Source organism: Melozone crissalis, unplaced genomic scaffold, assembly GCF_028551555.1.
Source record: "Melozone crissalis strain CALT ecotype California unplaced genomic scaffold, PUWL_Pcris_2 ptg000016l_1, whole genome shotgun sequence".
In the NCBI taxonomy this organism is placed as follows: Eukaryota; Metazoa; Chordata; class Aves; order Passeriformes; family Passerellidae; genus Melozone; species Melozone crissalis.
This window is the reverse complement of record NW_026535794.1, coordinates 22,972,128-22,986,835: the sequence shown is the minus strand read 5'-3', so window position 1 is coordinate 22,986,835 and position 14,708 is coordinate 22,972,128.

Sequence of the window (14,708 nt, the reverse complement as noted above, 5' to 3'; positions counted from 1 at the left end):
AAATGAGGAAACAGCTAGATGTCCTGTATGTATCTTTCTGCAAAAGTAAGTTTTTAATTACCCTTTTCAAATAACATATTTGTTTTTTAGCAGAGTGCTCTCATGCTTAAAGCACCTCTTACATATTTATGATTACTGTGGCGTATTTACACTAGATATTGTAAGATGACACAATTCTGCTCTTGCTGTACTCCAGATGGATGAATTCACTTTATCTTTACCACAAGATGGAAAATGTGTGTAACTATCTTAGATGACAGTGAATATGTACATATACACCACATTGGAAAACTGGATATATTTGTCTATGGTGTTGCTATACAATGCCATCTATGGTTTGGGGCTCCATGAGCTTGCATGGGACCACAAGAAGCCATAAATGTATCAAAATGATTTCCTTACATGTGGCAAATGACGGTTCTGAGAAGTGTTGAAATTGGGCTAGTGGAAGTCTACATGCGCAGCATGAAAAAGCTGATTTCATGCTTGTGTTCAGCAGCAGGCTCTGCCCATGCTGCTGATCTATGATTTTCATGTCTTTCAACAAGGGAACAAGTAGAAGATGGGTGAGGTTTTTGCTTCTTTTCCTGTCTTCAACCTTCTAGCTCATTCCTACAGGAATCTCTTTCCCCAAAAATAGCATAGACAGACCTACAGTTAAAGCTGTCAGGCATATCTTTCTTCCTGGAAATATCCCACTTTTTAGTCAGGATGTTCCTTGGAAATGGCTTGGTTTTCAAAGACTTCCCTAGAAACAAGGACAGAAACCTTTGTGGTCTGTAATTTCTGAGGCCAGGGCATCCACAGCCACAGAGCAACATGCCAGTTCAGATGTCTCATCAGGGATGACAGAGCTTGCCTGTCCCACAGTAGGGAAGTCCAGCTCCAGTGAAATCTATGTTTTAGCATTCTTTTCTCCCCTTTTTTTCTGTGTAGGCATCCAACATATCTGAGGAAATTCCATTTTGAAATGAAGGAATGGATGTTCTCAATGAAAAAATGCTTTTATACTTATCTGCAGTCTTTTTAAAGTAAAATGAAACTTCATTGAAAGTAAATTTCATTTTGAATTGGTTATTATATAACATTTTAAAGCATTAGAATTTACACCAAATCTGTTTATAGATTCTAGTTGTTGATGTAGTAGTGAATACAAAATCTTAAAAAAATAGCTAAGCCAACTTCATCATGGCAATAAATTAAAAAAATTGGAATTTTAGGAAAGAAATATAGTTATTCTTTCAAATAATATTCAGGCTGTTGAATTGAATTGAAAAGACTTTCAATTTTTTAATGTAAACATGAGATTAGGCAATTTACCATTTCATTCTGACTTAATGCTAAGATTCTCTTCAAATCAGAAATCCCAGGTAAAGGATTAAGTTAACAGAAAAAAAATAAGCATAATGATAAACAATGACAGGAAAAATAATAACAGTTGGTTTTAAAACCCATTCATTTTTCTGGATACTTTAAAAAATGTATGTATTTAAAAGAAAAAGCTTTGGGAAAGTGGAAACTAACTTTCAGGGAAGTTTTAAAATTTTAAATATGTAAATAGAAAAAAAAAAAAGCACTTCCAAAATTTCCTTCAAAATGAAATATCAGGAACTCAGGTTTAGGGATTTTCTTTTCTTAATATCTTAGTAGTTTTTTTTTCTTTTTTTTACTATTATAATGTGTACGGTATTTGAAGCCAATGAGGTAAAAGTGAAAATGCTGAAGTGTAAAAATGTGAAGCATTTTCAGTGGGCTTTTAAATTTCTCTTTTTATCATAAAAGCCAGCATGTAGTCACAGTAACAAAGTGACGTTTCTGCTGCAATATTTTGACATAAAAATAATTCCAGGAAGGAAAAACTATTTTTAAATCCTACAGCAAAAAAGAGATGAAAAGACAAACTTTTTCTTTTAGCCAAGAGAAAACGTTAGGTACAAGAAAGCTTTGTGTGCAAAATTTCTTTCATCCCTTTATAAAGATTGGGGTGTGTTGGGTTTGTGGGGCCAGGCTTTGGTAGGGGGGGTACTACAGGAATGCCTGCAGTGGGAAGTTGCCAGAAGCTTCCCCTGTGCCTGACAGAGCCAATGCCAGCTGGGGCCAAGACATGCTCATTGTGAGAGTGGTGAGGTGCAGGAACAGTTTGCCCAGGGAAATTGTGGATTCTCCATCCCTGGAAATGTTCAAGGCCAGCTTGGATGAGCTCTGAGCAGCCTGGTCCAGTGAAAGGTGTCCCTGCTCATGGCAGGGTGCTGGAACTGGATGAGCTTTAAGGTGCCGTCCAACGCAAACCATTCTGTGATTCCAGGATGGGATGCTGGACAATGAGATAGCAGGAGAACTGAGGCTGCACCTTCCCAGCCTGAATAACCCACGAGGTTTGGGCCAAATTGCATCCCCAAAGAGTGGGATGCAGCAGGGTGGGCACCCTGCAAACCCTGCTAAAGTGAAGGTGCACTTTGCTACTCCTCTGAGATGCACAGGGGTATTTTTGTGGATGGGTTGGAGTAAGGCAGCTGAGCTCCTGCAACACACAGTACCTTCTTTGGAAAGGAACTCCTTGAACATCCTGACAGTCTTGTGTTGTGATGATTCAGGAAAATAAAACTTCTTTATTTGGGATAATACATTTTTTGACTGTCTAGTTCAAGCTAAGGAATAACTCAGACCACAAATGTAATGAAAACAACATTGAGAGTAATGCAAGAAAAACTTAATTTTCCCCTTTTAGATCTACTCTTTAGGCCTTATACATATTACTTTCAGTATTAACAGAATTTATTTTTGAGTGATAAAGAAAGCTGATGGAAATGATGAGTTACCCTGTAACATTTTTGGCATAGTCATGTAATAAATGAAAACAAAAAAGTTAAAAGAAATGATTTTGTTTGAAAATAAAATAATGATATCTCAGACTAGTTATAAATGGGATTGCATTTGGATCAGAGACCAGAATCAGAGTGACTAGATCACTCTAATGGGTTTCTGGTTTAGGAATTTTCAAGTGGAAGTAGGACAGGTAATTACCATCAATAAAAATCCTCATCTTGGTTACTGCATCTCCCTTGTTACTTTTATCCAGATTTAATCCTCTTTTCTTTCCCAATATCCTTTGCCTTCTCTTTTCTTGCTTTCTTCTCATGCTGGTTTTTTTTCCATCTGTGTTGTTATTCCTTCCTTCCTAGCACTGCTTCTGAGCTTCTCCAGAATTTTTTAAAAAAGCTGGGACATTCCTAAACACTTCATTGAGGATGTTTGGGAGGCAGTCAAGGAAAGTAGCCTTCTAGTAATTCACTCTGATTCTTATTTTCATCTGATAAAACCAGTGAAAAAAGTGCTCATTGAAGGATTTCAGGATTCCAAAGGAATCTTTGAACTGTGTCAGAGGTGAACTTTATAGGCAGTGATAGGGAAGTGCAGGCAGGCTGGAATATGCCACATGCACTGTCACAGTTTGGTTTCAATTGCTGATGATTCTTCCTCCTTCCATTCCCCCATTCCTGTGCCTCTGGCAAGACTGTGCCATTTCCTTTGCTCTTTCTAACTGAAAATGCATCATTAAACATGTTTCTATTTTCCATATGTTTTTCAGTCATACACAAAACCCTCAGACTGATTTTCGCCTGTTATTTCTTTATGTCAGTTTTGCAAATTTTGAAGATGCAGCTACAAATCTGTGATCAAGCACCTGGAGAGCTGTCAAGAACACAATAGGTCATGTCTGCCAACTTGGGCATTGCCAGCTGCACTGCTAAACATCCACAAAACCCTAGGCAAGCCAAACAAGGCAAACATCCTCCAAGCATTCATTTCCTCTTTGGAGTCCTCCAGTGCTTGGATGAGAAAGGAACCAAGGCTTCTGCTTGAATACTCAGAGTAAAAATAAAACTATTCAAGGCCACACTTAAGAGAGACAGTTACTCCACAAAATAGTCATTGAACTTTTGGCTGGTCTGAAAGTGTAGCTGAGATCTGGAAGTGGATCTGACAAGAGGCAATAACAAGTTATCCAGCTATAAAAAACCAGAAGGATTGGAGGCTTGGTCTTACAGTGATTCTATGGTAGTGAGGTGAAAATTCTAGGAGGTTTTAGAAGTATTTTTCCTCCAGATTTCAAAATAACAGTTTTCCTGAAAAAATAAAATGAACCTTGGTTATTTTCCCTTCAGGCTAGTGCCATTTTTGCTAAGCTTTCCAATGGTGCCAGAGTATGTAACATCTTAGTCATCAGCAATCTGGCAGGTATTTTGTCCCTTATATTGATCCAACAGCTATGTGCCAGGCTGTTTGCACCATCTGTCACACCAGAGTCAGCAAGGGGGACAAAAGGTGGACAGCTGGTACTATCAGTCTGTGATACCATTTTAGGGGAGAAATACCAGAACCTGTGTCAAAAGGCATAGAAAACAGAGAGCTTTGTGGGGAAGACATTAAAGCAAATGCATTTCAGATGGAGCAGCTCATCTTTTCAGCCACACTCACTATGGTTATTAGAAACACACTTCTAAGAATGTAAAAGGTCATAGGATGCCTAAACTGAACATAATCACTCTTTGTTATGTATACTTTTGGTTTTCTAAGGAAAGCAAAGTTGCCTAAAATGACTGGTTATAAAAAGCCAATCTGTAATGAATCTTTCAGCTGCAGAGTACAGGAATAAAACTGCAGCAGAGAAAATTTCTGGATTGATTTTTTCCATGGAATCATAGTTACCAGGGAAGCATTCATCAAATGCTGACCAGAATCTGACCTCCATTACTCTGCTCCTCCTTGCAGGTTTGTCTTAGGTAAAAAGCTATTTCACAGTCTTATGAGTAGGTTGGCAAGGGAGTAATGCATAACCCAAAGCAGGATGCTTGGAGAGATTTTTCATATGCCCAAAGGCAAGTCAACCCAATATTAAGCTCCACAGTGCATCAGCCAGGCCATCAGGCAGTGTTTCAAGTGAAATCTGCAGATCAGCCAAGGAGACATTAGGAAATGCACAGAACTACACGTTAAAGGTTTTGGTGAAGAGCATACTGCAGCAAATGTGATTCAGGACATACTGCAGCACTTTGAAATTTACAGCCAGTCTATACCTTCTGGATTGAGAGTGGTGCCAACATGACATATGCATCTGAGGATTGTGCTTATATTCCTGTACTTGTTTTGCAAAGTGTTGCAATTTGGTTTTGACAGACTTGAATGATAACTGCAGCACTGAAAATAGAATCATGGCTCATCAGAAGATAGTCACTTTGCATATTTCACTGAGGCCAGTGTAATGCAGAATGAAGACCAGAAAGAAAATAACTTGTTAAAGGTCAACTGAAGCAAAACAGTCTGCCTTCTGGAGTTTGAAGATGAAGACTTTGGTATTATACATAGAAATACTGAAAGTCAGGGATTTCTGCTCTGTGAAAAATGTTGAAATTTGCAATTTTATTGCATGCTATAAGAAAAGCAAAATTGATCAAAATTTAGTTTTAAATAGTCTTTTTGACTAAAAACTGATTTTGGAGATTTTTTTCTAATCTAATGGCTTTATGTATAATTGCATAATCCATCAACACTGGAAGAATAGTATGACTAGAATATGAAATACTTTTAATGACAATCTGTAAAAATAGCATTAAGGCATCCTATTAACAATATTACTTTCTTCCTAGAAAAATCAATGCATTCTTGCTATGCTCTACTTCAGGAGGGCAGACTTTGACGTCTTCATGTACTGACAGAGTACCATGGGAGAGAGACCTGCAGGCAAGGGGGCTCAAGAAAGCTTTATAATATTAATGGTTCACTTCCTCCAAGCTCAAGATTGCTGCACTCCCATGAATAAAAACCCAAGAAAGTGGCAGGAGACCTGCACAGGAGAACAAAGAGCTTCTGGCAGAAGAAGAGCACTTACAGAAGGTGGAAGAAGGAACAGGCCATTTGGGAGGAATACAGGGGCATTGTCAGGTATGCAGGGATGCAAAAAGGAAGGCTAAGTTCTATTTGGAACCAAATCTGGCAGAGGTTGTCAAGGACATCAAGAAGGGCTCCCTCAAATAGATGGATTAGCAAAAGGAAGTCTAGGAAATATGTGGGACCACTAGTGAATGGGGTGGTGCCCTGGTGGTGGAGGATCCAGAGAAGGTGGAGTCACTGGGCACCTTCTTTGCTTCAGTCTTTATTCTAAGGCCAGCCCTCAGGAACCCCAGATCCTGAGGCCAAGAGAGAAAGTCTAAAGAAAGGAAGAATTTTCCTTGGTTCAGGAGAATCAGGTTAGAGATAATTTAGATAGATTTGACACCCACAAATTCATGGGTCCTGATGGGATGCGCACACTAAAGCTGAGGGAGCTGGCCCCTCTTTTCTGACTATCTTTCTACTCACCAGAGATTAGTGACCTCTCTTTGTGCTTTAAGGGGTAAGAATCTACCTCTTACATGACTCTGGGTTGGAAAGGAAAAAGTTTCTTGTGCAGCAAAGTTCATTTCACATTGAAACAGCTTTCTTCTGGCACAGTCTCTGGAAAGTAACCCTTCCATTTCTGCTCTTCCTTATGCCTGTGGGCATAGTTACTTAAGACTGAGGTATCACAAATGAGGATGCTGTGAAAAAGAAGATATGAATTCTATCTTGAAATTTGTGCATTATAATACAATCAAAATATTATTACGAAGTATAACATTTCCTGAGTATACTTCACCTTATTCCATATTGTATCAACATTCAGATGAATTTAGCATCTGAAGTAATATCTGCTTCCTTCAGTCTCAGAATAGATGAACATTTTTTATCATTGTCAATAAGAAAATTACTTAGGTCACCCTTGATATTGAAATGAAACTCAGTTATATTTACCCTGATACCCAAATGAACTGTTTAATATAAAGATCACATATATTGCAGTCTTTTAAAATTACCAGAAGTGATCTACTATTTTATATGATAGATGAGTTATTAAAGGAAGTCAGCAAAAGAACTGAGAAAACTTTTGGTTAAATTAAGTAGAGAGGTTCGTTAAAAAATTATTTAATATAAGAAGAAAATCATAACTAAGAATATTCAGGAAATGGAGAGTGACTTAGGTCAAACGCTTCAAAAATTGTTATTCTTTCCCTACAGAAATGAATTTAAAGCTAAGTTAATTCATGGGCAGTTGTTTCAGGGGAGAGTTTAAATCAGAAAGCTAAAAGTAGAAATTACTACAGCCCAGAAAGCTCAACATGTTAAATTAAAAAGAATTTTAAGTACTATTGAGTATCCTAGGCCTTTTCAGTATCCTAGAGAGTGCTGATGGCTGGAAGATTGGGTGAGTGCCAAAATTGCTCTGCAGAGTGTGGGGTCTGCATGATCAGGTTCTGCTCTGAGATGTCACCAGTCATGAAGGTGCCACAGACCAGGCAGCTTCAAGCCCTTGCAGTACTGTGAGGGCACAGGCCTCCAGGCTGGGAATGAGAATCTATTTCTCCAAGTTTGCACAAGCAGCTCCATGCAAAAATCTGTGTTAAGCAGGATTAAAAGCAATTTTCTTTGCTTGAGGAAAAATCCTGCTAAAGGGAGAGAGGCCTGGAGTTTTCATAGCAGAGCTCAGTTGTTGGCTAGAAGAGACCCAGAATACATTTCAGAAATTGCTTGGTGAGAAGCATGTGTCAGTATTTCTGTTCCTGTGTTCATTTGCTTTTTTCATAGAACACAGAAATGTTATTTATTTTGTCAAAAGAAAGAAATGTCAAGGCTTTGAGCTCTTGCCCTTTCAGCAGGTGAGCTCACCAGTGTATAGAGGAGGTCAGTGAGCTGAACTTTGGCAGGAATATTAATATTTTATAATGCTCTGAATCAGCATAATTTATCTCATCAGTTAGGTCATGCCACAGTCTTGTGCTTATTAAGTCCTGAAATATCACCAGCAGTTACAAGCACTGCTCTCATTGAGAGAAGGAGGGCTTTAAAGGCAACTTCAACTCAAAGCAAGCTCTGATCCCTAGCTGCTGTAAAATGAAAGGAGAACTCATTTTTAATCCTTTTTTTTGCTGAACTAAGGAGGAATGCAAGTAAATAAATGGGGCATTATGTTAATAAAAACTGCCAACATTTAAATATCTCTGTGAACCAAGGTGGAAAATTGACTAGAGCTACCTTTATGTTCTTGATATGGAGGCTTTCTACAGGGGGTTCCCAGACTACAGCAAGTGTTCTCAGGCCCTTATGGCAGAAAACTGAAACTGGCAGCAAAGCATTTATCAGAAGCACAGGACTCCAGAAGAAGTAAGTTAATCTCACAAAACTGAAATTCTAATGATACCTTTTACAACAGCAGAAAGACAAGTGTCACTTGCCAGTGACTAGTTACTATGCTTCAAAATCCTTTTAATGTGTTTCAAGACTAAATGAGAAGCACAACAAGCAAAGCTCTTAAAAGATATTCTAACTTAATTTCAGCATGTGGTGTCAGTCCTACTGACTTGTGGTTACCAGTATCGCATATTCTTGTTTCCCAATCCCATTTGCCACCTGTTCCTCATTTACTGTCCCTTGAAGAGTGCTCATGGGTAACTGATTTTGAGAGGTGTGGGGGCAGCATCCACTTCATTTTTAAAATTTGGTGGCTGGCTGTAGTGCTAGGCAGGGAAGTCCAGACTTCTAGCTTCTCATAGCATCCCACAGTAACCTCAGGTGGCTCTGGGATGTGTTTCAGGGTGGGATCTCTTGTCTTCTTTCCCAAAACATTATGATTACCGTTCTTTCTTCCTAAATAAGGGAAATGCTGATTGATGTGCTGTCGCAGACATCTTTTCATGAAAATCCTTCCTTGGGTTTTTTTTTCCTCCTGAGAAGCTGACGGGCCTCAGGAACAAAATGTAAACAATGATTGTCTGCTGTGGAATGCAACAGGTGCATCTGTGATTGGTCTCCTGTGGATGTTTGGAATTAATGGCCAATCACGGCAGAGTTGGCTCTCTCTCTGTCTGAGCCACAAACCTTTGTTATTCATTCCTTTCTACTCTTAGCTTAGCTAGCATTCTGAGATGAAACCTTTTCTTCTATTCTTTTAGTTTTGTTTTATTGTAATATATATAATAAAATAATAAATCAAGCCTCATGAAATATGGAGTCAACATTCTCGTCTCTTCCCTCATTCGAAAACCCCTGTGAACACCATCACAATGCACTTGCCCAAAAGCAGGAATAGGAGTTATCTCTAGCAGCTCATGTGAACAGCCTTATCTGCCAAGGCACCTCAGCTCAGACCTGCTTTAGTCCTGCTGTCTCAGTCTCCCTTCTGTGCACCCACCCAGAGTTGCAAAGCCTGTGATAATTTGGGCATGTAGAGATGTATTTTACCCGGTGCCTTATGCCATGATCTGAGCATGTGTTCTCAGCACTGATATGATAGTACCCACTGAGCACCTAGCCTCATTTGTTATACCAGTCCATAAATCTCTAGTTTTTCCTTCAAGATTTCCTATTTTACAGTCATAAATGTGCCTGCACTCTGTAGGCACCTGTTGGCATACTGTCAATTATGGTAGCAGTAGAAAAATATTGAGGGTGTAAGAACAGGCTGCTCAGATTTTTTCAGTACTAAATCCACATGCATTGACTCACCTCTTCTATTTAGCAATCATAAATTCTGTTACATGAAAGGCCATATTCATGGACCATTAGCTTTGTTTATCACTTAGAGTAATTAGTATAAATTCATAGAATCATTTAGGTTGAAAAAGACCTTTGAGATCATCATCCAACAGTAAACCTAACACTGCCAATTTTACCACTAAACCATGTCCCCAATTATAGAATCACTTAGGCTGGAAAATACCTATAAGGTAATGAAGTTCAACTGCAAACCTAACACTTTCTCCATTCAAATTTCCTGGAAAAAATGAGGTTTTTAATTTCTCACTCTATTTTATAAAACCACTTGGCAGTGCTCCACTTTCTTTTCTATAGTAAAAGAATAATTTGAATATGAATAATCAGATTTCATATACACATTTTCATGTACATGCTGTCAGAATTCCACAATACACAGACTGCAAAACATTGAAGATGCAGATTCAGTAAGTCACCTCACATTTAAAGAGATGTTGCAGTGTTTTCCCTCATGTTTTGGGCACAACATTTGTCCTGTTTAGAATGGTATAAGAATCTGTTGAGTTTTTTGCTTTTAAATCCAATTATTTTGACAGAATTCATAGTAATGTCCCTTTGCTACTTTCTTTTTAGGACTGGAAAGGGGCAGGAAAGATTTTTTACATACTGTTCTGTATTTTCTCTGCACAGAATGTCTCAATACTTAAGTGAGCAAGCTGGCACAAGAGTGCACCTTGTCAAGAAAGCAGGAGTTAACATCAAAACTTAAATTGATGCAGCTTGTTTCAGGCAAACTCAGTAAACACTTATATTGCATCAGTTTTGCAGTCAGAAATCATTTTAAAAATCTGACAATGGCTAAATGAGACAATTTTCCATTACAGCCTAGAAAAGTAAAAGCGTAATTGTCACTTGCATCTGGTCAAATGGATTTTGTGTTGTGATATTTAACACACAGTGAATGAGAGAGCTAAAATCAATAAAAAGTAGACTGAAACTTTGTGCTTTCCCTCACTTTTCTTATTGTTGCCTAGGAGCACTAGGCAATTGATGCAAGTATTTATTGAGGAATTTTGGATACCACACTCTCCTTGCATAATGTTTCTCTATAAAATATTCATATAAAAATAAAACATTGTATAAAAATATTCCAGCTGGAGTTCATGATGTATGTATTGCATGAAGTGGAGCAGATTTGCTATAGGTAGTAAGTAAGAGGGGCTGTACTTTTTCAGAAGTTGAAGCTGCCACTTTTAGGATTTCCACAGGCCAACATTAAAATATAATTTCTGAATATTGAGGACTGCAGCAACCTCTCCTCAGGGGGCCACGTTGCTGTCTCATGGGCTCAGACAGCAGAGGTTCTGGGTAATTTGATGTGTGCATTGCTGGTAAAGGGGGTTCCTCCTCACCAGAGGTCTCAGACTTGTGGGTGGTAGAAACGTTGTCCATGGGTTGGCTGAGCACCCCTGAGTGAGCTGGTCCCTGTGCATCAGTGTACAAGGAGGGCACCCTTTGAAAATGCATCATCACCAGTTTTGTTTTTAGCAACTGCTGAAAAGATGTGGTGAAAAGAAGTCAAAGTGAAATCCCTATAAATGCTTCCTTGCCAAATTAAAATTTTGGGCAGTTTTAATGCACTGATGTCATTGATACCTCTCTTTGCTCAGACTCGGCATAGCTATGGTGACATTGTGTATATATATTAAAGCTGAAAGAATAATTTGAAGAGAATATTTTATTTGATGTATTGATCTGCCCTCTCACCTTTTTTATCTGCCTTGTCCATTTAGACAGAAAAGTCTTTGGTTGTATCCTGACCCCAGGAGAGTCAATAGTAAAATGCTGATAGACTCCACCACAGCCTGGATCTCACCCTGGGGGTTTCAACTTAGCAGCTCTATGGAGCCTTGATATTTACAAAGCAAAAGAGACCAATTATTTAAACAAGGATACAAGGGATGAACAAATAGTTTGTGAGCGCTAGAGAAGAGATGCTTGCTCTGGGCTCTGGGTCAATTCTCCAGTGTCTAATAAGATGTGAGTGCACACCTCAGGCTTTGCCTCAAGCTTCTTTTTGATAGACTGCTTTCATGAGGCAATTTGGAAGAAAATACCTCAGAGACCTTTGCCCCTTTGTCAAATCTAGTTTTAGTTAAGCAATAGGCAGGAAAATGACTGAATGGGAGGGAAGGGAGGAGAGACACAGAGAATGATTTCATTTGCCACATGTTCTAGATAAACATTTGAAAATCAATAACTTCAAAAGAATTTTAATTGGTTCCTCATTATTACTGTTTTATTTTATAGATTTTTAGCATTAATCTCAAAATGAAACTTTATAAGAACCTTCCTTTTTGCTAGATGTAATTCTCTAAAGTGTGCCACAATGAAATCAATAAGCATGTGTGTCTCTTTAGTCTTAGGGTTCCCTTAAAATAAATTAGTGTGGAGGTGTGTCCTAGACTGTCAGAAATCAAAGAGGAGTGAGGGAGAAATGCTGCTCTTTCCAGTTTCTGTCACTTTTGGCGCCCCTCTACATGCACCAAATGATACAACAGAGAGATCATACTTGTGTTTTGCATAGATACCCACACAGCTAAGCTTGGATCAAAGGCATTTCCTAAGTTTGCAGAAAGATATGACCTTTTTAGACTTAAGGAAAAAATATTTTGGAGAACTACAACTTGTGCAGATGAAGCATATACTCAATGCATTTCCACAGAATCTTAAAATAAAGCATGAAAAAGAAGTAAAAAAAATCAAAGGTCATTTGGAAAAGAAAAGCCGTAACACTAATGGATAATGAACTACATGAAATTCTCAGGCTTAAAGAACTGCAGAAACAGAGAGAGCAACCAGTAACAGAAAACCCACTTCTGTTACCCAAATTGCATCCATTTTGTGCAAGAATGACTAAATGAATCTTCTTGTAAGTCTTTAATCTGCCTATGAAATCCCCATAATTTTTCAAAATTTGAGCACTGTTTACTTATGTAGTTTTTTAGTACCCTCAATTTCTGATTATGTCAGTAAGTGCATTTAGCAGTGAAGGATACTGGGAAATCAGAAAAAGCCGCTGTGCACCTTGGAGTGTGCAGGGATTTTATGTACTGGAGATATTAATAATTTTCTGGAAAGTATTATGTTTCCTGGATATGAGTTTGTATTTTACACTTTGACAGCCAAAACGTGGATATAATTCCAAACTCTTATATACAGTGAGATGGTATTGAAGAGCTCTGAACTATTGATCAAAACACGGAGGAGAATAAGTGACAGACTCAGAAATGGATTTAAGTGAAGGACTTTAGCTTTATGACTGTAACAAAGCAGCTGGGCAACAAATGTCTAAATCACACTCAGAGTGGTGGTGGTTAGATGTCAGTGCATGGTTACAAGTGTCCAGCCGTGAATCAGTGATTTGTGGCAGAACTCCCTCTTCAGCCTGTACAAGGACACAGCCTTTAGAGCTGGGATTGAGGTTATCAAGAGAGGATTCTCCTAAAGTCTCGCATTTCTCTACTGCTAGGTGGTCTGGATTCAACCAGCATAACTGTAGTAATCTCACTCTTTCTCAAGTTCCTGGAAAATATAAGAAATTGAAGATGGAATATAAAACACCCTCAAAGATGTTCCTGTTCTCAACTGCCTATATAGGACTTTGGAGAAACCAGCAACCCCCACTAGACACTTCAATTAAATATCTGAAATTAGACTGAATGAATCTAGCTGTGGTCCATCAGCTAAGACTATCTCATTTACCCTTGAGAAAAGATAGAGCAATTCTAGACAAATTAGTCTTGTCTTTCTGAATATGGAAATTTCATAGCTCATTGTGCTGGTATCATAGGGAGAGGGAAAAGAGATGAAAAATATAAGCTGATAGAAATAAATTTTAGATCTCCAGATAATGTGAAAGTGCATTCTACTGCCGAGGTTTAAAAGAATGTCTGATGGTGAAGGCTAGAATTTTGTTTGTTCAAGACTTAATCTTCTCCAGACATTGAGTCAGTGTGGGTTTTGATGAAGAATTGAAACAGAAGTGTCTAGCCCACATCACATTCTGTGGGACAGTCATTCCCACTGGTGAGAATAGGGGCACTAGGGATGGGAAGCAAGTGAATAGAGATAGGTATAACATAATTGCAAGCAAGTGCAAAACTGTGTTTATACCTTTTGACAATCTGTTTCCATATATCACAAATTTATGCTGCACAGCCTCATAAATTCATTCCACTATGAATAATTTTGCAACTCTTCCCATGTTTTAAATCCAAAGCTCAATTACTCACAGAGGGCCATTCCTTGGTGGTTTCAGAAGCAGTTAATCCATGGTGTGCTCTCTGCTGACTCACAGACAGATTCCTTGGGTCTCTACTCAAGTGTAATTCATCTGGGCCAGCTGCAGATTTGGAGTGCCTGCATATTCAGAAATGAACTTTACTCTTTGTATTTGCAGCAATGCCAAGGGATGCGCTTGGGAAGTTTATATCCTAGTGGAATCTCACTCCCAGCACTGAAGAATTCAAACTCAAACCTTCTAGGGTCCAGACATCTCAGGTGCTCTGAAACAGTCCTACAAGAATCCATAGCAAAACACAAATAGCTCTCATGGCCAATGTGATCATGCACTTGTCAAGCTGATTCCAAGCTTATGTTTGATCCTGGCATTGAAGATTGCTTATCTAAAAGAGGCTTTATCAGCTTTCAGAGGGCACATGTGTGTCAACATTCATTCAGTGGGATCCTGACTGCCTTTCTCTGCTGGTTGTTTTGTGAGCACATTAATTTCAGTGACAATGTTTATTGCAGAAATTGTCCATTCAGACATTCCAATGCATGTCTGGAGCTGCTGCTCTGCAACCTGAAGAATGAGATTGCTAATCCTGAAAGTCAGAAAAAAAGTTGCAGCAAAGGCTGCTTTCATCAGTTGACTCACATTCCTATGAAAAGGAATTTCTGAGTACATATCCTATAATCTGAAAGCAACATGGGTTTGGAATACACATCACCTTTCTTGTCTTGACATCACCAGCAGCTTTAGTAAGAATAACTCCTTTTTAGTTTATTGCAACACTGTGACAGATGAGATCTTCCTGATCCCATCACAGTTCAAGATCACATATGAAGTGGATTCA